At 48.0% G+C, this 22,689-nt stretch overlaps 1 long non-coding RNA gene across 1 annotated transcript; it reads left to right on the top strand.

Annotated features, from left to right (window-relative positions):
- The first annotated feature begins 1,523 nt into the window (after positions 1–1,523).
- LOC149120539 (uncharacterized) lies at positions 1,524–6,798 on the top strand. Its single transcript, XR_016225659.1, has 4 exons — positions 1,524–1,691; positions 2,766–2,842; positions 4,655–4,742; positions 6,518–6,798. It is a non-coding gene; the product is annotated as an uncharacterized LOC149120539 (long non-coding RNA).
- Positions 6,799–22,689: the final 15,891 nt, after the last annotated feature.

The raw sequence follows: 22,689 nt of genomic DNA on the forward strand, positions 1-22,689 counted from the left end.
CGGGGTTCTAGTCCAGGTCAGGGTGCCATATTCTGTTCTGGTTGCTCCTCTTCCAGGCCAGCTCTCTGCTGTGGCCTGGGAGTACAGTGGAGGATGGCCCAGGTGCTTGGGCCCTGCACCTGCATGGGAGACCAGGAGAAGCACTTGGCTCCTGGCTTTGGATCAGCGCAGTGTGCTGGCCACAGCATGCAGGCGGCAGTGGCCAGTGGGGGCTGAACCAACGGAAAAGGAAGACCTTTCTCTGTCTCTCTCTCTTTCACTGTCCACTCTGCCTGTCAAAAAAAAAAAAAAAAAGCAAACCCTCCAAGAAACCAGTCTGCCCAGGAGACAGGGGCATTCTGAAGCCATCTGAGAGTCCTAACAGCACTTTGGAAAGCCCTGGAACAAAACCCAGCAGACTCCATCCACTGCCACTCACTCACCCCTACCAGGAAAAAAAAAACACCCCCCCAAAAGACTCACAGATTTTTCCTACTTCAATCCTCCTTCCCTTCAAAGGTGAGAAGGAGCCTAAGGACTAACTTCGCTTCAAATTTCTATTTTACCAGACTTTGAACATGGAGAAAAAAACAAGTTTTTAAACACCTTACATCCTGAAGGTGCTCAAGAAGTCTAGAAATTCCAAATGGCACAGGAAACACACATCACCCAAGACTCATGTCCTCACCTTAAAATTAGTAAATCCTGACCTTTTTGGAGGGAAGGCAGAGGGGGAGGGGTGCCAAGGGAAACTGGGATTCCTGGAAGTGGGTACATCTACATCATAACAGCCGGTCTAAGAGGACCTGGAAGCTGATTGTTTACACCTTTAAAACAATGACAAGAATTTTTAAAGCTGGGTTTAACCCTTTCCATTCTGGGCATTTCTTCCTTCTCCTAAACCAGCGCGCACCAAGCCCCAGAGCCCCAGAAGTGCACAGTGGACTCAGGTGCCGGGCCCGCTCCTGGAAGCCCGTGTCGCCGGGGGTAGGGGGGAGGTGGGGGCAGCGTAGTGTACCAGTGCAATGCTGGCTTCTACCTCATCGGCATGTCTGTGCATCTGCCAGCAGGATCACCACTGGTCTGGCAAGACCGCTTTCTGTGTGCATAAGTATGTCGCCTGCTCTTCCTCGCCGTGGGGCTGGGTTCAGCAACTGCTCCCCCCATCTCATGATCCAGTTACTGAGGGGCTTTTATAGATTTATTCATTTTTTTTCCCAAATACATAATCATTCCGTGCATCGTTTTCAGCTCTTTGCATCATTAATTGCAGCTTTTACTTCCTCCTTGTGAATTCTTTCAGACGCCTTTAAGTTCATTTTCTAGTTTTTGAGTTAAGAATTTAAGTGGTTCTGAAGTAGGCAAGCATACAGGTTAAAATTGATCAGATTTGTTTAGTGGAAGACCACGCCTTGGCCATGCCCCTGTGTGGCCTCATGTCCCTACCTGATGCTTTTGCCACGCCCCTGTGTGGCCTCATCCCCCTACCTGACCACACCTGTGTCCACCAGCCAATCAGGTTAATTAACCACTCCCCTTTGGAAGTGGGTTAAAAGCCAGGCCACAGTGTGGCCCAGCCTGCTCTTTTTCCCTGGCCTCTTGCTAGGAAGGGGCTTGAGGTAGCCCCGCGCCTCCAGGGCACATGGCCTTTGAGCCATGTGCTAGGTTTCCTGGCCTAGATGGACATCCACATGGCTGATTCCTGGTGCTTGGTATGAACCCCTAATTACCTCTCTCTCAACTCTCACTCTCCTATACATCCTTCTCACTAAATAAAAGCTTACAATGTACCATGCTGCCTTGTTTATCTGTGCCGGTATTTAAAATTCTTCTCTAAATATTAGGCAAGAACCCTCTGGGGCTTATTAATATCGGGGATTTAGTAATAAGCCCGTGGTGAAATCGTAAGGCACCCCAAATTCTGGTAGCACATGTGGCACCCCGGATAGCATTTCTAGGGAACTTTAAGGGGCCACATTTTAGTGTAAATTTTAGGGGGTCTTGTCCGATTGCAGTTCTCATTCTTTCAAGTTTGTATTGATTTTCATCAGTAAAGGTGTTAAGACAATCACATTTTTTCTGATCGCTGCTTTAACTGTATCCCATGGCTCCTAATAATGGATATTTATTAGAAATTCTGTAATTTTACTGCTACAGTCCCTTTTCACCCAGAAGATCTTTAATAGACAATTTCTTTTTTAATCTCTAGATTGAAAGGCCTTTTTGTTTTTATTTGGTTTTTAATTTCTAATTTTTCTGCTTGTATATTTCTAGCTCTTGGAATTTACTGATGCTTTCTTTGTGACTCTGGTCAGTGATTATGAATGCTCTATATCCACTGGAGAAGAAAGGGATTACACTAACACTCTATGAATATTCATAAGTTAGACCTGATGGGTTACATTGTTTGAGTCCTCTGCATTTTTAACTTATTTTTCATCCACTTGACCTGTTTCATTCTGAGACGCGTGCTTATTGTTTCCAGTTCTCTTTTTCCTGAATTTCCTGTTGTTTCTGCTACATTAGAATCATTGCTGTGTTAGTTGGTTCATATTTACATCCATTATATCTCCATTATAAGTTGTGATTTTGTTGTCGGATTCACTTTGCTGTTAAATGGTCTCAGTGGGAAGGACTGAAAAAGTTATGGACTGACTGGCAGTACATAAGGAATGTTGTGTCGTTATTAAAACCACAAAACTTTGAAGGAAAATTTTCATTATATAATGTTAAGAGAAAAATTACATGAGATACAAATTTTATCAAAATGCATTTCTATAAAACAGGATGAGCCCAGAAAAGACGCTGGAGGAAACATGCCAAGCAATTGCGAGAGTTGTGTCTCCCTGGGGTATGATTACAGGTATTTGTTACACTTGTGTGTCTCTCTGCATTTCTTAAGTTCTACCCAGTGTGCGCATTCCCTTTGTAAGGAGGCTTCACACTAACTAGGGTACTTTTTAAGGTCACCCAGAGCTGCCACTGTCTCTGCTCCAGCTCCTGCTCCATCGCAGCGGGGCCCGCTCTGCTGATCCCTGCTGAAGGGCAGGGGTCCCTCACCCTCCCCTGTGCTGCTCTCTGTCCTTGCACTGCCAGCTTTGCTGTGCTCCTCCCTGGCGTTGCAGAGGTCATGACCATGTCCTGCTCACCCTTCCAGGGTGCAGATTCTGACCTTGGTCAAGCCTCCTTGCTCATCTTCCTGTCTCCTTCCCTGTCCCTTTTCTTGTCCCTCTGTGTTACATAGTTCAGTCTTTTTTGTACTGACTTCTCCTCCCCAACAAGTAAGCTCAGGTCTTCTTCATCCCAGATCAGCAGCCCGTGACTGTGTGGCCCCACTGAGTTGCACCGTTGGCTCCTTGTTTCTTATCAGATAAACTATTGCTTGGAGTCCCCGACCTTTGGTAATCTCCTGACCTCTTAGCAACCTGGCTTCCGCTTTGTTTGCTCCACCACTTGGTGGTGGTGCGAGTCCACCCCATCTCACCATGGCCTCAAGGTTTGTGTCCAGTTGGGGACATGGGAGGAAGAGAATGTGAATTGTTTGACCTTTGAAGCTAAGGACCCTCCCACACTGCAGCAGAAAAATCAAGAGCAACACTACAGCTGCTATTAATGGAGCCCAGGTGATCTTATCATACTCACCTGTGAGCTGCTCTTTGCTGTTGTGTAACTGAACTTTTTGAGATAGTTACAGGTTCCCTGGCAAGAGTTTTCCCCATAGCTTACATGTGCAGAACTGATGTATAGCATCACATCCAGGATACTGGCATACATACAATTCACTAATCTGATTAAGATTTCTCCTAGTCTTATTTATTCTTATGTGTGTGTGTGTATTTAGTTCTGGGCATTATGTCAACACCACAAAGATTCTTCAGATTACTTTTTGTAGTCACCTTCCTCCATTCTTCCATTCTAATCTGTATACCCTTTATTTTTCTTGCCTTATTTGCAGTGTCTGGAATTTTTAGTACAGATGACCTTCAACATGCAATTGTTCAATGTACAGGTTTTCAACTTGGGATGGTGCAAAAGCGATAGATAATTGGTAGAAATCACACTGAGTTTTGAACTTGGATGATTTCCTCAGCTGAGGAGATGCAGTCTGCTCCTCTCCATGGCCCTTCATCCCCACAGTCATAAGGGGAAACAACACTCCATGGTGTGCTATGTCCCTGAGCTGGGAAGCTTGCTAGGGGTTATTGTGTTTTTGATTTAGGATATCTTCAATTTAAAATGGGTTCATAATGACATAGCCACATTGTGAGTTGAGGAGTGCCTGTACCATGTGGAATAAGAATGGGGACAGCAAATATTCTTGCTTGGTCTCCATCTTAGAGGGAAAACATTCGATCTTTCACTCTGAATGATTTTTTTCCTTTGGTAGATGTTCTTTATCAAGTTGAGGTCATTCCCACTATTACTACTTTGTTGAGTTTCACCATGAACAGATTTTGGGTTTTTTTCCTACATGTTTCTACTTTATCTATTGATACAAACTTTTTTTTTTTTTTGCTAATTGGGTTATTGAAATGTTGGATTACTATGATTGATTTTCAAATGTTAACAGCCTTGTCTACTTGGAATAAATTTAATTTTATCATGGTATTTAGTTATTTATATATGTTGTCGGATTCACTTTGCTTATATTTTGTGGTGGTTTTTTTTATTCCAGTTTGAGGTGTTCCTTAATTTCTACTGTAAGCATTCAGTGGCTATGAATTTTCATCTCAGTGCTGCTTTGGCTGCATCCGCAAATCCTGGTAAGCTGTTCTTTCATTTTCATTCAGTTCTATGTATTTTGTTTCTTGTAAGACTCCCTCTTTGACTCTTGTATTATTTATAAGTGTGCTGTTTAATTTCCATGTCTGAAGACTGTTTAGTTGATTCCTGGCATTGTTTCTAATTTGATTCCATGATGAACAAAGAATGTAGATGGTATGATTTCAGTTCTTTTAAATTTGCTATGGTTTGTCTAATGGTATAGGATATGGTCTATATTTGTGAATATCTAATGAATGCTCTAAAAAAGTTTATGTCTATGTACATATATGTGTGTAATATGTATATATTAAATATATAAATGGTGGTTTTTCAGTCATAAATCTTATTACCCTGACATCAGGAAAAGCCAAAAGTTATGTCATGTTCTTAGAATTTTCTGACTGAAGGGCGGCGCCGCGGCTCACTAGGCTAATCCTCCGCCTTGTGGCGCCAGCACACCGGGTTCTAGTCCTGGTCGGGGCGCCAGATTCTATCCTGGTTGCCCCTCTTCCAGGCCAGCTCTCTGCTGTGGCCAGGGAGTGCAGTGGAGGATGGCCCAAGTTCTTGGGCCCTGCACCCCATGGGAGGCCAGGATAAGTACCTGGCTCCTGCCATCGGATCAGCGCGGTGTGCCGGCTATGACGGCCATTGGAGGGTGAACCAATGGCAAAAGGGAGACCTTTCTCTCTGTCTCTCTCTCTCACTGTCCACTCTGCCTGTCACAAAAAAAAAAAAAAAATTAAGTAGAATTTTCTGACTAAATCATGATTTTGATGGGTTTGGAGCTTGTTCTTCCTGTTTAGAAGGATAGAGCATCCATGTCAATGTGAAATGTCACTCTGAAAGCTTGACGGAAGGCTGAAATCATCTGAGGTCTGAGGCTCTTGCTTATATTTCCTATGTTTTTATATTTGAGGGAGGGAAAGCCTTTAAAAGAAAAGTCTGGGTGCTGGGGAAATGGCCGCTGTCCTTCTCTCACCAGTGGTGCTGCAGTTACTTCCACCTAGCAGGCCTGTTTTCCCAGGGCTCCAGTGAAATAAGAAGTCGTTGAGAGAGGGGGCAGTAAAGAGAAACAAGATAAATTTTAAGCCAGCTGGTTCCAGCAGGGCTAAAAAGTCGCATGCTTGGGCAGGTATCTAGGAAGCAGAAGCACTGAGAATGTGTAAGGAGCAAAATGCTTTGTTTGCTCCTCCATTTGAGAAAGAATAGTCAGTTCAGAAATCTGTCGATGTCTCTGGAAGCTCACCGTTGGGGGAGGACGAGACAGTCTCGACAGCCTTGCCATTCCACTGTCTTCCACGCTCAAAAAGTGAAACTTGTCAGCGTGTGAACCTTTCCCTAAAAAGTCTTCTGAAAACTTTAGCAGATGAATATGTTTTCTGAAGCTGTTACTATTTTTGAAAAATTATGAGTTGTGTTAGAAGGCTTTGTCCAAGTCCAGGATAGTGCTAAGGTATTGAAATCTACAAATTTGCTGTCTGCACAAGCAAGGCCAGCAAGGGTCAGAATAGCCCAGCTATTCCGCCTGGGAATCCTGCAAACACTGCTACCCTGGGGACCACCAGCACACCCTTAGCTTGCTGTTCTCCTGGTTTCAGCCTAAAACAGGGTCGGTTTTTTTTTTTTTTTTTTTTTTTTTTATCTATCATTGGAAAAGTATTAGTGGCCTCTTGAGAGGTCTGTGAGGAGGGAGGTGGGTATTTGTTGTTCCACCCCGGCCAGGGCAAGCACCTAACTGATGTGCACAGACAGTGAGTCCCTGTCTCTTCCGCAGGTGCCTTCCCTCCTTTCAGTGTCCCCGATTCTGCCTTCCAGCCACGCTTTCTTTCTTGTCGGGGACCCTGCGACATGTGGCCTCTTAGTGGAAAACTGCTGAAGTAGAGCTAAGCAGCCTGGGCCGGGCAGTACTGATAACGCCACCCTGTGTCTTAAGACTTTATGACCGTTCCCCTACCTGCACAAGCATTGCAGCTGCAAGATAACATTGTGACCTTCCTCTGCTTGCACAAGCATTGCAGGTGCAAGGTAAACTCCCCTCCTTCCCCTGTGCCACATCCTGCCCTCCTGGATTCCCCCTTCTCCCCCCGCCCGACATCCTGCCTTTATGACATATAAGTGTGTGCTTGAAAACTAAAAATCGCAGCTTGATCAGCCATCTTGTCTTGCTGCCATCTTGGTGTCTCCTGTCCCTTTCATTTCTCCTTCTAGGTGCTTGGCCCCAGTTGCTGTCCCGCAGGACGAGACAACTGGCCCCCAACGTGTGCCTCGAGTGCAGCCCTTGAGGTTCGAGTACCTGTAAGATTGGAGGAACGCCGCCTTCCAGGAGGAAAACTTGGATCCAAGTGATTGTGCGACTGGCTTGGAACTGCACACCCGAGATCATTATCATCGGTCGACGCTGGGGAGTGAAGACGGCGCAAGGTAAGTGACGGCCATGGGACAGGCATTATCATCATAGGAAATGTTCATTTCATGTCTCAGGGAGGCCCTCAAGACACGAGGAGTTTGGATTAAAAATAAGGATCTAAAGGCATGTTTTGAGTATGTAGAAAGATTGTGTCCCTGGTTCCCCAAGGAAGGAACAATTGACAAGGTCAAGTGGGAAGGAGTTGGAAGTTGTTTAAAGGATTTTCATGAAACCTTTGGCCCTGCAAAGGTGCCTATTATGATTTTTTCATATTGGAACCTGATTAATGACATTCTAAAAACACGTCACCTAGATAAGACTATTGATGCCCTAGTAAGGGATGGTGAGGAGACGTTACAGCAATCCTCCCGACCTGCATCTAAATGCCCATCTGTCGTTCTGCATATACTCTCCACTGATGATGACCCCAGCAATAAAATTAAAGAGCCCATTTTAGCCCCTACCAACAAAGCGAGCCAACTATATCCTGCCATCCGAGACAAATTAGATTCAGATGAGGAAGCTGCCCCAGGGGAAGAGGTCGTGCACTATCCTAATTCCAATTGGCCCCCAAATGTTAAAAATCCCCCGCCGTACAATACTCACCCGCACCTTCCCATTTGTGCCCCGGCTCTCTATGAGTTTAACCCTCCTGTGCCTGATTTGTCGGCCTTGCAACAGTCACTTCAACACAGACGAGAGCACATCCAACTCCTTAAGGAAATAAAATCCCTAGACAGGGTGCTCTACCACCTTGCCTTAGAGCAGCCCCTTACAAAACCCACCCCCCTCTAGCTTTCCCTGTAACCAGGAGGCAAGCCAGAGGTCACTTTGAGTCCGCCCTTGATGGGGAAAATGAGGCTGAGGAGAATTTACCCCCCCACACTCCGAAGAAGATAGTGAGGACCCTGGGTCGGAGGAGGAAGATCAGGTCCCCAGTCAGGGACCTGGTAATGCACAGCCACCACCCTATACAAAACTTAGTCTAAGATTTATTGAAAAACTTAAAACTGCTTGCACCCAGTATGGTCCCACCGCCCCATGTACTCAAGGCCTTATTGGAAAACACAGAGTGTCCGGTGGCTTACACCTAATGATTGGGACTTCCTCACCAGAGCTGCTCTCAGCGGAGGTGACTGTGTCCTGTGGAGAGCTGATTATGTTCAAATTTGTAAAGAAATAGCCCAACAAAATTTTGCTAAAACTTCATCTAAAAATTGGACCCTCACAAAACTTTTGGGAGATGCCCTGTATAATTCCAACAATTCGCAGGCCCAGTTCCCTGATGGACTTCTGGTGCAAATTAAGACTGCTGAACTAGGGGCTTGGAGTAAGCTTCCTCAAAGGGGAGCAGTCACCACCTCCTTGGCTAAGATTCAGCTGGGGCCCAACGAGCCTTATAGTGATTTTGTCTTGCGCCTTAATGTTGCAGCTGAGAGACTAGTTGGCCCAGGAGAAATGGAAGTGCATTTGTTACGCACCTTGCCTTTGAAAATGGCAACCCAGCTTGTAAAGATATTCTTCGGCCTCATAAACATAAGGGTGATCTTTCAGAATGTGTGAGGCTCTGCGCTGGTGTGGGATCGGCCCATGCCATGGGCTTAACAATTGGGGCCGCACTCAAACTGACCCAAAATCCCTCCAAGGGGACCTCCACTTGCTATGCCTGTAAACAGCCCGGACATTTTGCCCGCCAGTGTCCAACTGCCTTATCAAACAGGCCCATGGCCCAAGGCGCGGCTCCATCTCCCCCAGGCAGGCCGCTCCCCTCCACCCCATGCCCCCATGTCATAGGGGCTATCACTGGGCAAATGAATGCATGTCAAAGACTAATTCTTCAGGCCAACCCCTCCCTCCTCCGGTGCAGGGAAACTCCCAGAGGGGCCAGCCCCTGGCCCCAGTTTCTCAAAGGACAAACCCTGGGGCAGTACGGTTTGTCCCTTCCCAGCCTCAGGCTCAGCAAATACCTCAACAGTAGCTTCCCTCCAAGGAGCAACCCCTGGTAGAGCAGGACTGGACCTCTGTGCCACCTCCAATACAATATTAGATTCCACCCAGGGCCCACAAATTATCCCTACAGGGGTGCGGGGCTCCTTGCCTTCGGGTACCTTTGCTTTTATTCTCGGCCGAGCATCAGCCACCCTTAAAGGCATTCAAGTTTTTCCCAGTATTATTGATGGTGACTTTACCGGGGAGATAAAAATCCTAGCAGCCGCTATTAATGGAGTAGCTGCCGTTCCACAGGGCACCTGTCTAGCACAACTGGTTCTTCTGCCTTTAATTACTGGAAATACATCCTCAATTTCTTCCAGGCCCTGAGGCATTGCCCCTTTGGGCTCCTGGGAGGCTTATTGGGTCCAGCCAATTACAAAAAATAGGCCTGTGTTAACCCTTACTAGAAGGAAAGGATTTCAAGGGCATTTTGGATACAGGGGCAGATGCCACAGTCATATCTCAAGATCATTGGCTCGCCCATTGGCCGCTGACTGCATCTCTTACCGATTTGCGAGGTATAGGCCAGTCCAATAACCCCCAAGTCAGCTCAAGGGTATTGCGCTGGAAAGATAAGGAAGGCAATCAGGGCACTGTGACTCCTTTTGTATCACCAGGCCTCCCTGTTAACCTGTGGGGACGTGACATTCTCTCCCAAATGGAAGTTATCCTGTGCAGCCCTGATGCTGTGGTCACACAACAAATGCTGCGCATGGATTATGTGCCTGGCACAGGACTTGGGAAAATGAGACAGGGCGTAACTCAATCTATTACAGCCCCCTCTAAAACAGATAGACATGGGCTCGGATATTTGGATTTTTAGTAACGGCCACTGGCCTTCCTGTACGCCATGCAGATAAAATCACATGGAATACTCAAACTCCTGTTTGGGTGGATCAGTGGCCGCTTACTCAAGAAAAGCTAAATGCCGCTACAGCACTTGTACAGGAGCAGCTCGTGCGTGGCTGGACACCTAGAGCCTTCCAATTCTCCCTGGAATACACCCATTTTTGCCATAAAGAAAGAATCTGGTAAGTGGTGCCTTTTTACAGGATTTGCCCGCTGTTAATAAGGTCATGGCACCCATGGGAGCCCTCCAACCTGGCATCCCAACCCCCGTGGCCATCCCAAATGGTTATTACAAAATAATTATAGATCTCAAAGAGTGCTTATTCACTATTCCTCTACACCCTGATGATCCCCCTTATTTTGCCTTTAGTCTCCCCCGTGTTAATTTCCAGGGAGGGATGCAAAGATTTCATGGGAAAGTCTTGCCCCAGGGAATGGCCAATAGCCCCACCCTTTGTCAAAAGTTTGTAGCACAGGCAGTAGACCAGTTCCTTTCCGCTGGCCTCACATTTATATTCTGCATTATATGGATGACATTTTGCTGGTGGCTCAAAACAAGTCAGACCTACAAGATTGCTTTACAACACTTTCTAAAGCCTTTCTTGCCCTTGGTTTACAAATTGCTCCTGATAAGGTCCAGTGACAAGACCCCTTTACCTATTTGGGTGTAAAATTACAACAGGATTTGGTTTTTGTGCCCCGCATCCAGTTCTGCTTGGATTGCCTCCATACCCTTAATGATTTCCAAAAACTTCTAGGAGATATTCAATGGCTCAGGCCCTATTTAAAAATATTTAATAATGTCCTCTTACCCCTCATTGACAGTCTGCAAGGCGACCCAGATTCCCCCCCACCCCCCAGCGAGCTCACCCCTGCTGCGGGAGACGCATTTAACCAAATAGCACTAGCCATCAGCCAATAGTTTTGTTTCACAGATTTCTTATACTCTCCCCCTGCTTTTTATAGTTTTAGCCACACCACATACGCCCACTAGAGTTTTTTGGCAAAAATCCCTCATGCCCAATAAAAAGGGTCAACCTCTTTTCTGGGTTCCTCTCCCCATTTCCTCATCTAAGGTAATTACAGTATATTTGTCTCAGGTTGCTTCAATAATCATCAAGGCTTGCTTCCTTTCCCGCCAATATTTCGGGAAAGACCCGAATGTTATAGTAGTGCCATATACCCAAGAGCAGACTCAGTTCCTTCTTCAAACTTCTGATAACTGGGGAATAGCCATGTCAGGATTTATGGGAGTCATTGACAGTCACCTCCCTGATGACCCCGTGTTACAGTTTGCCCAATCCTACTCCTTTATTTTCCCCAAAAATACAAAAACTAACCCCATTCCAAAGGCTGTTACGGTATTTACAGATGGGACCTCCAATGGAATGGCTGCCTTCGTGGCAGATAACCTGAAAGGAGCCAAGAGCCGCCATAAAAAATGGCCTTAATAAAACAGTCCTGGGAAATGGGGAGTAAACTAAGTTCACAGAGAAAGCAGATAGCTACTACCCAGAGATAAGGGCTACTACCCAGAGATAAGGGCGACAGAACATCCTGGTATGCACCTAAGCCCCCTCCCCTGTGCTTGTTCAAGCTTAACAAAGAAACCGTGAGGCACGTAGGGCACGTAGCCATCCCTTTCTGCTCTTCAAGGACAACCTCCCCTTGTCCAAGCTTAGACACGTAGGGCACGTCCTCGACGACCTCCTCCCATTGTAGTTACCCAATAAACTTACGCCACCCTATGGTTTGTTAATTTTGTGGTTTTGCCCCTTAAAAGCTGTGTGAGATAGCTGCTTGGGGCTCCTCTCGCTTGCTTGCTGCTTGCAGCAGCAGGGGGCCCATTTGCGCAAATGAAATAAAGTTACCTCCTGCTCTATTGCATCGTCTGGTCTGGAGTCTGTGTTTCTGGGGTCGTCACAAGAGGACACCGCTTTTGGGGTCCTACAAACCGTTCCCATGTTTTTAAAAATATCTTATCAGTCGGCTCAGTTGGTCGAGCTGTATGCCATACTTCAAGTCTTTACACAGTTTTCCAGTCAGGCTGTAAATATTTATACTGATAGTGCATATGTAGCTCACTCCATTCCGTTGCTTTGCTATGCCCTTGTTTATATGATTTCAAAAGCTAATACGAGAAAGACAGCAACCCTTCTATTTGGGACATATTAGGGTGCACACAAGCCTACCAGGATCACTCTCAGAAGGTAATGCCCAGGCAGATGCTGCTACAAGGCTTACCTTCCCCACAACTGTGGGATCAGTGCAGGAAGCTCAAAACTTGCATAGGTTGCATCACTTAAATGCTCAATCTCTCCGTTTGTTTTGTAAAATTTCAGGCTCGTGAAATAGTCAAGGAATGCCCCTCATGCGTTACAAGCCAACCTGTACCACATTTAGGAGTCAATCCGCATGGTCTTCTCCCTAATCAACTGTGGCAAATGGATGTCACACACTTCCCAAAATTTGGCAAACTGAAGTATCTCCATGTCTCTGTAGACACCTATAGTGGCTTTGTCTTTGCCTCTCCCCATACAGGAGAAGCTGCTAAGGATGTTATCTGGCACCTTATCACAGCTCTTCTGTACTGGGAAAACCTGCTAAGATTAAGACAGTGGTCCTGCTTATGTCATCGCTAAGTTTAAACAATTTTGTGAGGCGCTCCATATTAACCACATTACAGGAATTCCCTATAATCCACAGGGACAGGGAATCCTTGAAAGAGCCCATCGAACACTAAAAACTTGGCTCACTCAGCTTGAAGCCACTTCCTTATCTTTTTCCTCTCCCTGCGACCGATTGAATCATATGCTCTTTGTGCTAAACTTCCTGACCTTGGATAATAATAATCATTCAGCTGCGGACTGTCATTGGCACCCTTACCCTGACAGGGCTCCTCTATGTTAATGTGGTGAGACCCCTCACCAGTAGCTGGCACAGTCCAGATCCAGTACTCATTTGGGGACGTGGCTCAGCCTGCATCCTGGACCAAAAACAATCGGCACCAAGATGGCTACTCGAAAGATTGAACAGGAATGGAAAGATCCGGCTGGACACTACTGGGACTCATTACAGGACTCCTTATTATTGCTGGCATTGTTGCCATTGTTGCTAATTGTATATCTTATCTTCTCTCTATTCTCTCCTCCCCCGCTACATTACCTGAGGGCTCACTGATTAACCCCTCCAAAGGGCCCTAATGGAATGGCCCTCTTCCTTGCTCTCCTGATGATGGCAATCTACACCATCCATTGGGCTCCACCAGTCTTTGCAGGGCTTGGCACCCCTCAGGGCATTCAAAAACTCCTTCAATAGCATCACTGTAGTACCTGCTTGGAGGCATAATAGTATCCTTCCCACAAACCAGTGGCAGTGCTCAAAAGCCACATTTTACACAAGACTGCGGAGATAAAACTGCTTATCTGACAGTCCTGGGTTCCCGATGGTTCTGTGCTCCCAAACCTAAGCTAGACTCTTACTGCACTGGGGATCAGTACCCGTCAGAGTGCAATAAAAGTATCCATTACTCCATGCACTCCGCCTGTTATATTCAGTATCAAACCTGTAGCAAGGGAAATCAGCATTTATTGTTTGCTGTTATATCAGAAGATGAGGGAATGTTTGGAGGCGAGTTGTCCTCTTCACCCTTCAGCTCCCCATCCTGCCCCATAAGGGACAAGTAGCCTGCTGGTACCTTATAGCCCCTGTGGGAGTGTCTGACAGTGGAGGCCCTCAGGATACCCTTACAAAATTAAAAACAGAAAAGGTATTTGAAAGCCTTTACCCTTCCCTTCAATACCATCCCCTGGCTAAAGTTCATTCCAGAGGAAACAAAGACTTGGATGTCAATACGAAGGATATCCTTACCAACACCCATAAACTGCTTAATCTCTCTCTGCCCAAACCTTGCAAGAGACTGCTGGCTCTGTCTATGCCATGGACCCCCCCTTCCTCTTGCCATTTTTTACCACTTAATAATACCCTTGGCCCTTTCCTGTTCTTCCTGTCCCAGCGGAAAATATCACTTGCCTTTATAAACCTCCCAACAACAATCCCTTCGATATCGATGTAGGCCTTGCTCCTTTCTGTACAAATAATGTAACAGTAGAGTACCCTCTTTATGCCCCTAATTCCACCATTTTTGTATGTAGGGATAATTTAGCTTATACCATTTTACCAACAAATTGGACCGGTAATTGCATGCATGCTATACTTTTTTCTGATATAGAGATTATCAATGGAGATACCCCTGTTCCTATCCCCTCCCTTGATTATATTGCAGGGAGACAAAAGCGAACTATTCAGTTTATTCCTTTATTAGCCACATTGGGAATTTCCTCAGCTGTGGTTACAGGATCCACAGGACTGGGAATCGCGGTCCAAAAATATAGAGAATTGTCCCAACAACTTATTAATGATGTGCAAACCCTATCCACCACCATTCAGGACCTTCAAGATCAAATTGACTCCTTAGCGGAAGTGGTTTTACAAAATCGTCGAGGCTTAGACTTGCTTACTGCTGAACGGGGTGGTATTTGCTTGGCTTTACAGGAAAAATGTTGTTTTTATGCTAACAAATCTTGCATTGTTTGCAATAAAATCAAGACACTTCAAGAAGATCTGGAGCGTCGTCGACGTGCCATGGCTGAAAATCCCCTTTGGACGGGATGGAATGGACTGCTTCCCTATTTGCTACCGCTTTTAGGCCCCATTGTTGGGTTGCTTGTGCTATCTATAGGTCCTTGTCTCCTCAATTGGCTGATGACCTTTATCAGACAGCAAGTAGATAATTTAGCAGCCAGACCAATTCAGATACATTACCAAAGTCTGCCATGGAAGATCCTATGGAGAACGTTACCTCTCTCTCTGGCCAGTGAGGTCTGGCCGGTGAAGTCCCGGTCCCTCCAACAACTGACTCTCCCCTTCAGTCCTCCACTGCCCCGGTCGGGAGCTCAGGAAGGGTCCCAGGCTTATCAATTAAAAGAGCAGTAAGCCAATGACGGGCACCTTCCCGGAACCTCACCCACCTAGACAGGAGTCCTTGGGGACTGGCAAGGATATCCAATGATGGGTAAGAGGTGCTGGAGCTCAGGGTCGATTCCTAAGACAGGCACTGCTCGGTCATCATGCTTGGCCTAACCGGTAGCCATTTCTGTTTAATTGATAAGAAAGTGGGAGATGTCGGGGAACACGCAGCATGTGGCCTCTTAGTGGAAAACTACTGAAGTAGAGCTAAGCAGCCCGGGCCGGGCAGTACTGATAACGCCACCCTGTGTCTTAAGACTTTATGACCGTTCCCCTACCTGCACAAGCATTGCAGCTGCAAGATAACATTGTGACCTTCCTCTGCTTGTACAAGCATTGCAGGTGCAAGGTAAACTCCCCTCCTTCCCCTGTGCCACATCCTGCCCTCCTAGATTCCCCCTTCTCCCCCCGCCCGACATCCTGCCTTTATGATAGATAAGTGTGTGCTTGAAAACTAAAAATCGCAGCTTGATCAGCCATCTTGTCTTGCTGCCATCTTGGTGTCTCCTGTCCCTTTCATTTCTCCTTCTAGGTGCTTGGCCCTAGTTGCTGTCCTGCGGGACAGGACACTTTCTCTCCCTGACTTGTGACTTGTGACTTGTGTCTTGTATTTATGCTGAATTGGGTACCACAGAGTAGGCTTTAGGTGGAGCTGTGATGGTGAGAAGGAAAGCAGTGCCAGTTGAGCTGAGCAGCTGGATTTTCTGGTGAGTAGATGTGCCCGGGGATGCCTGCCAGTAGCTGCACACCGCCTCGCCTTGTGAGTGTGCAGCCACCCCTCCTTTCCCCTTCACACCAGCCCTGTCTGACCCTAAGACCTCAGCCTGCCCATGAATATTCCTCTTTCAGCTGCTCCCTTGACCCCATGCATCTGTGGCTGTGCAGGTGTCAAGGCAGGCTGCAGAGTAACCAGCATCTGTGGGAATGCGGCCTTCGTCATATTCACCCCTATGCCACCTTATCCCCTTCTGGCCACCACACGGGGCAGACCAGCCACAACAGACCATGGCAGGGGCAGTGCAGAACCCTGAGCCAGGCGAGCTGGAGGATGAGGTTCTCTCCAGCTGCAGGGGACTCATTGTCTGTCCTGCTGTCCCTGTGTTGAGACAGGAAAGCCTCACACTGCAGGTTGTTGCACTGAATTGAGCTGGGGGTCTGGGCTTGGACCTGGGTGTCTTTACCCTCCAGAGGCAATTTCTAGTCTGAGGACAGGCTGCTGCTTGGTAATGTGAGCAGCTCACGTTTGGTGAACATTTTCATAACACCAGGGCAGGCTGATTTGCATTTTATTGAATTTTATCCTCACAATTACCTTGCAGAGTTATTTTTATGTTTCCCATTTCACAGGTGAGGAAACTGAGGCTTGGGGAGTTTCATTGCAGAGCTGATCTCTGCAGGCAGCTCTTGAGCCCAGCCCTGACTCCAGTGTTAACTGCGACTGCTGCAGCCTCCCAGGCCAGCAGGGGGCTGTGCTGCAAAGAAGCTCCTGGAAACTCCAGGCAAAGGAAGCCCCTGTTGCCGGAACTTGAGAATGTTCTTTCTCAAGCCCTGTTTCCAGAATCCCTTGGGAGGGAGAGGGGTGGTGACAGGTGGTATCTCATAGGTAGCTCCCCTACCCTGGCTTTTCTCAGAGCCCCTCCCAGGCCAGACCCAAGGCTGCAGACAGCTGTCCAGAGGGGCTCTGTGGAGCAGTTGCCTTCAGGATCCAGCTGGCCTGACTGCTCCACTTACATTAGATCAAGGACAAAGAAGGACTGTGTATAAATCTGCGGCTTCAGTGGCTTCAGCTCTCTGTGTGGCTGGGATGCAGCCAGGCAGAATCATTTATGTGATGACAGCTGGGACGCCTTGAATTTTCTCATCCCTCCTGTATTTATTCTGATGTTCCCTGCAGATTTCAACTGGCCCTGGCTCTCCACTCCTGTCCGCAGTTAGACCCTTCCATGCAAATCAGATCAAAAGAGAGTTGGGCTATCATGTTAACAGGTGCTTTTATTTTTAATTGGTAGAATCAGGGACAGTGGGTCATCTGAGCTTCACAGAGATCCTGGACATATCTCAAGGTCAGCTGGCAGGAGCCCCTAGAGAAAAAATGGCATCATTACAGGTGAGTGCTCCTGTTGTTTGAAAAAGAAAAAAAAGTTTATTCTGACAAAGATTGATTGCAAGGAAACTGCTCCCAGTGGGCCTTCTTGAGGGTAACCACAATGTCTTCCTGGCCACGTGGCGGGAAGCCAGAGAACCAGAGAGCCAGCCCAGATTATGGGCATCTTGCCCCATGGGCGCCAACCTCTGTGTTTGGAGGTTAACTCTCCTTGTGCTGTCTTCCCAAGCCTTGAAAGTCTCTGACCAATGGAAGTCATTTACTGATGTGTTCACTCACATGAATTTACTTCACTCAACTCCCAGAGCAGAGTGCAAAGTAAGTCTAGGTCCTGTGACCCTCGTACAGATGAGGACAGGAGGCCTTTTCTTCACTCAGCAGATGTGCACTGAAAGCCTACTGTCTGAGTGTGCAGCAAAGGCAGGGCAAAGAGAGGGCTCCTGACTTTCCCCACTGAGCCTCCCCGTAGGACCCTCGGGACAAGACAGTGAACAGCCTGGGTGGAGGTGCTGAGCACGGGGAGGGTGGGCACCAGCTGCCCTTTCACAGCAACCTCACCTCTCCTGGTTCCAGAACCCCTGGGGGAAACAGCCCACCGCTCACAGGCTTCCAATGATTTCAATTTATGACAAAGGTTTCTGGAAAGCTTTCAGGTTAAAGCTCAATTTTAGTCCTAGTGTTGTGGGCTAGGCTGGGCCTGAATTCCTATGCCAGGTCTTGCCCCTTCCTTAGAGAAACATTCTAAGTAGAGGCACACACGCAGTGTGTTATGCCCAGTTCGATTGTCCCCAAAGACCACCAAGCAGCCGATACCGCTGTAAAAGACATGAGAGTTTTATTACAGGTCTGGGCCTGGGCTCTCAACTATAACTGACGCAGCGGATTTGAATTGAAAGCCCTAACTCTTCAATTAACAGGGTTTTTATAGGGTTTTTAGACATTCTATACATGATAGTACCATTTAGCAAATCATCTCATCCCACAGGAAATTTAAAGGACATCTCTTAGAACTGATTAGTGCATCCAGTGGTGGGAATGGACCTAGTAAAGGTGGCTGGATGGCTTTGGGGCTGATGTCTTTTAAATTGATTGGCGAAAGTGTAGGGTCCAAGCTGCTTGGGTGTAATGGCGAACCTTAGGGTCTCAGGAAGTTATCAATTACCTTAATTGCCTTGAGAAGACACCAAGAACTCTAAGTATTTCTCTATTATCTGCTAATTGGCTGTTGCTAGGAGAGTTTGTTGCAAGGGGAGTTCATTTATTTACTTTTAGGAGCTTCTGGTTCAGAGTTCAGGGCCTGGTCAGGCCCGAGTTACAAGATGGAGGCCTCTTTTAAAATAGCTGCACCTTGATCCAGGCTCAGGTCTCTCAAGTGTACTAGGTGATAAGGTTTATTCAGAAGGTGAGGAAAACACACACACATGTGGGCATTACTCAGGAAGAGTGGGCCGGAAAGGGAAAAGAGAGGGAGAGTTCCATACCCTACTTGCTCTGAGTCTACATGGAGGGAGGTAGAGAGAGAGAGAGAGAGAGAGAGAGAGAGAACTCTTCCCTTTACTGAGCTGCTTACAAGCTTAGAAAGGGGAGTGGTTACATGGTACTATCCCCAGGTCCCAGGCACAGGGAAGCACATCCTAGGGAAAGGGTCATCTGATTGACAGGTGGGTGGATAGGATAACAGGGGGAAGGTATGGCCTCCAGCTCCAACCCTAATCTAGCTACCTGCTTTATCCCATATCACAGGTAGAAGATAATAACTTGTGGTTTGGGGCCGGCGCCATGGCTCACTTGACTAATCCTCCGCCTGCAGCGCCAGCTTCCCATATGGGCTCCGGGGTTCTAGTTCCAGTTGCTTCTCTTCCTGTCCAGTTCTCTGCTGTGGCCTGGGAGGGCAGTGGAAGATGGCCTGGGTGCTTGGGCACCTGCACCCGTGTGGGAGACCAGAAGGAAACACCTGGCTCCTGGTTTTGGATCGGCGTAGCTCCAGCCATGGCAGCCATTTGGGGGGTGAACCAATGGAAGGATGACCTTTCTCTCTGTCTCTCTCTATCTGTCAAAAAAACAAAAACACAAAAAAACTTGTGGTTTGAAACCAGCATAGTTCTGAGCCTTGGGTGAAGTTAGGGAGGTCCTTCTTCCTCTGTTTGGGTCAGGTGGGAGCATTAACTTATCTCTCAGACCTCCAGCTCAATCGTGGGTGCCATAACACCCTCCTGGGACAGTCAGGATGATGGGCTGAGGCAGGTTGTGCTCGGTGGCCAGCCACTGCCTGGCAAGGAGCAGCACAGCCACCGACAGCATCCCTCCCCTTTCAGTAACCATGACTCAGCATTCTGACCACGTGGCCGCCACGCACGTGGTGCTTATCTGCGTCAGCACAGCTGACCTCTGGCTCCTGTCTGTCCCCTTCAGAGCTGGGCTCAGGTCCTGGGCTGTTCTGTCTTCTGAGTGAGTTGCTCCTCCTCATGCCAGTGAGTCGGTTTTGAGTTCGAGGTACCTGGCTGCACAGCGGCAGCAAACAAATGGAGGGAAGAAGTGCAAAGTTTTCCTGCTCGGACCCCTTGGGAACCAGTCCTGGGACTGAATTAGAGCCGTTCTGAGCATCAATTTCAGAAGCAGGGCTGTGTGGGCAAGAGAAGCAGATAATCCATATCGCCCCAGTTGCCTCTGTGGCTCAGCCTGCCATGGTTTAGAAATCTGGGAGACAGGCAGGTTGAGACTTCCCTTCTCACAGATGCGTACAGCTGGGCCCTGCCGCCCTTTCTGAGCACATCACATGCTTCATCCTTGTTTCAAAGCTCAGAGGAAGCTGCAGGCATAATCCTTTGAGTGGTGCCACTGTTTTCTGGCTAAGTGTGGTTGCCAATACTTCCAATTCATGATAACCTTTTTGTACTCACTAATAAGGCTTAATGAACTCATTCCACTGTATTTAAATGACTACCTGCAATCACAAACAATAATCTATTGTCTACTGTGGAACTTGGCCTTGGAAGCTTTGGCCTTTCAGGTAGATTCAGTCACCAGTGTCTCCCTCCCCCACTGAGGCCAGGGTTGGAGGTGACGGTGCCTCCATGGGCAGCAGAAGTCTGGGCCAGCTCTTCAGGTGGATGCTCTGCTCCCAAGGTGGCCGCATTGACCCATCACACCTTGGCTGTCCTGTGCTTTTCTGTCCCTGTCAACACCCTAAGGTGTGCCTTGTGTATCCAAGAGCTTGATAGATACCTGTGGCCCTGTCTCTGGGAGGGGAAGGCCCTACCAGAGCTGAAACAGGACAATTGTCATTTCAGTAGCCAGACACCACACAATCACCTCTGACCCCTGACCTGGGTACAGCCCCACTGGCACCTGATGCACTGCCTCTCTTCCCTGCCACCCTCCAGCCCCAACACAATGTATCCAGGGAGCTTGTCGGCAGCACCACAGAGGTCTGTCTGGTGCAGAAAGTAGCTCATCATGTACAGCCAAAGAAAAGCCGTGCATGTGGACAAACGGGACATCCAAAAGCCAGTTTCAGGCACCCAGTAATGCCCTTTGCTGCTATTGCAGGCAGGTGCTGGGAGCGCATAAGCACCCAAGAGGGTAGTCCTCTGCTCTGGACCCCTCAGCAGCTGGGCATCCTATTGGAAGGGAAGGTTTATCAGCCAGGGTTCTCAGCAAACAGCCCCCTTGCCTTGGTTTTGATTTAGGCCTGAAGCAAGAGGGCGGTAGTGAGCAAGAGACTGCCTCACACCTGCTGGGTAAATTGCCCATTGTGCTCCCACTGTAAATTTTAAGTATCTTCCAATCTCTTTCCATAAACTCTGACATGAGGGCCAGGATGCAGACAGTTTGCGACGTACTGCTCTCTTATAAAGAATTTACTTCAGATCAACAGAAAATTATTTCTGAAGCCCCTCTGGTTGTTAATTTCAGTTAGGCAGCCGCTCGGAGAAGGTAAGACACCAAGCTGGAGGTGCCCCTGGGCCCTGGTTCCCAACCCTCTCCTCTCATTCGTTGGAGCCAGGTGAAACACTCTCTGGCCAGGGCCTCTGGAGCCCACCAGGCCCACCCCACAAAAGCTGTGTGTAAATTGGAGGGCATCTTTCCTGGCCACATATCACCACTCTGCCATCTGTGGCTCATGGGCAGCCCATGCCATCCGTTACCCAGGCCGTGCCAGTGCTCACTTTCTGTTGCTGTTTTTCTCATTCCTCCTGAGCAGCTTGGGCTCTCGAGTTGTCCCTTTGGTTTTTGTTTGTATCCATAAACACTTGAGCAGGTTGTGTTATCAGTGTTGATGCTCGTAAATCCTAGCAATGCTGCACCTATGAAGACCCTGGGATCGCTGCATTTCTGCTCCAAGCTGACATGATGAACAAGATGCTGCCTTTTAGTAAATTTTGATGAAGAGCAGCTTTTAAACAAACAACATTTTCTGGAAGGCAAGATGGAAGTGCTTAACAGAGCTGCTTCCTCCTGTGCATTCTGAGGTCATCCCAGGTACCAAATGGCTGGGAGATTTTCCAGCAAATCCTTCCAGTGTCGGTGGTTTTCAGTTTCCTGCAGACCCCAGGGAAGGTAGAGAGAGGGGGTGCTGTGGGAGGCGGGAGGAGGAACCTGGCTGTGAAGCAGGGCTGTTGGTTTCTAGCCTTGGGTTCCTCCTTTGTAGAATGGGGGTAACAGTGGGCCTAAGCCCCAAGGTGCGTGGTGAATTTCAAATGAGCTAATATCTGTGAAGTGCTTAGAACACAGACAGGGGTGTTGTAAGCACTCGGTGTTAGTGCTCATTGCCCTGGTGGGGGGCTCTGTTTACTGATAGCATCAGCTTGTGAAAACGGAGATACTGGTTAAACACCTCTATAATGTGACAGGAGAATGTTAAATAGAACACAGCCGGCTGGCGACCATACTTCCATCTGTGCAGCAGGTACTGAGGTTACCAAAATATCAGCCAGGCCCCTGTCCCCTTGAAGCTTGCTGTCTGGGGGGCAGACGGGCCATGTGGTCTGAGAAGGGGGTGTGGTTTCAATATGTGGGAGGCAGAGGAAGGGGCCTTCACCAGGGCTTTTGTTTTCGGAGGGGCGGTGGTTCTGTCATGTCTCTGGTAGACCTCTTTGAGCTCCCTGTCATTCCGAACCTGCAGAGACATGGACTTGGTGTTGGGCCTCAGCCCTGGCCTTCGGGAGGCCTTGGTTCCACTCTCGCCTTTTCTTTACCACGCTACCAAGTTTTCTGGGAGGTGTATGGGAAGAACGCCTCACGTCTCACGCACACTCTGAACAGCAGTAAACACAAATACAAGATCCAAGGACGGTTGTCTCTGACAACCTACACTATCGACCTAGCGGCTGTCACCGCTGTGGGGGCCAGCCTTGCCACCTTGTCCACCGTTTCCTCTGGAGTGCCCCAGGTCAGTACATGTGTATATTTTCTGCTTCCTCTTAGAGATTTCTGCCACTTGAGGGGGCAGAAGCCACTGAGGGCCTTGAAAGGGATGAGTGAGGGTGACCACGGACTCAAGGTCGTCCTGGCATCCAGGGCCTTTGACGTGGCTTTGTCTCCCTTCTGCAAGCATGCGGGGCAG

The sequence above is a fragment of the Oryctolagus cuniculus genome, chromosome 19 (genome assembly GCF_051225735.1).
Source record: "Oryctolagus cuniculus isolate XC-2025 breed Fujian yellow rabbit chromosome 19, ASM5122573v1, whole genome shotgun sequence".
Taxonomy (NCBI): domain Eukaryota; kingdom Metazoa; phylum Chordata; class Mammalia; order Lagomorpha; family Leporidae; genus Oryctolagus; species Oryctolagus cuniculus.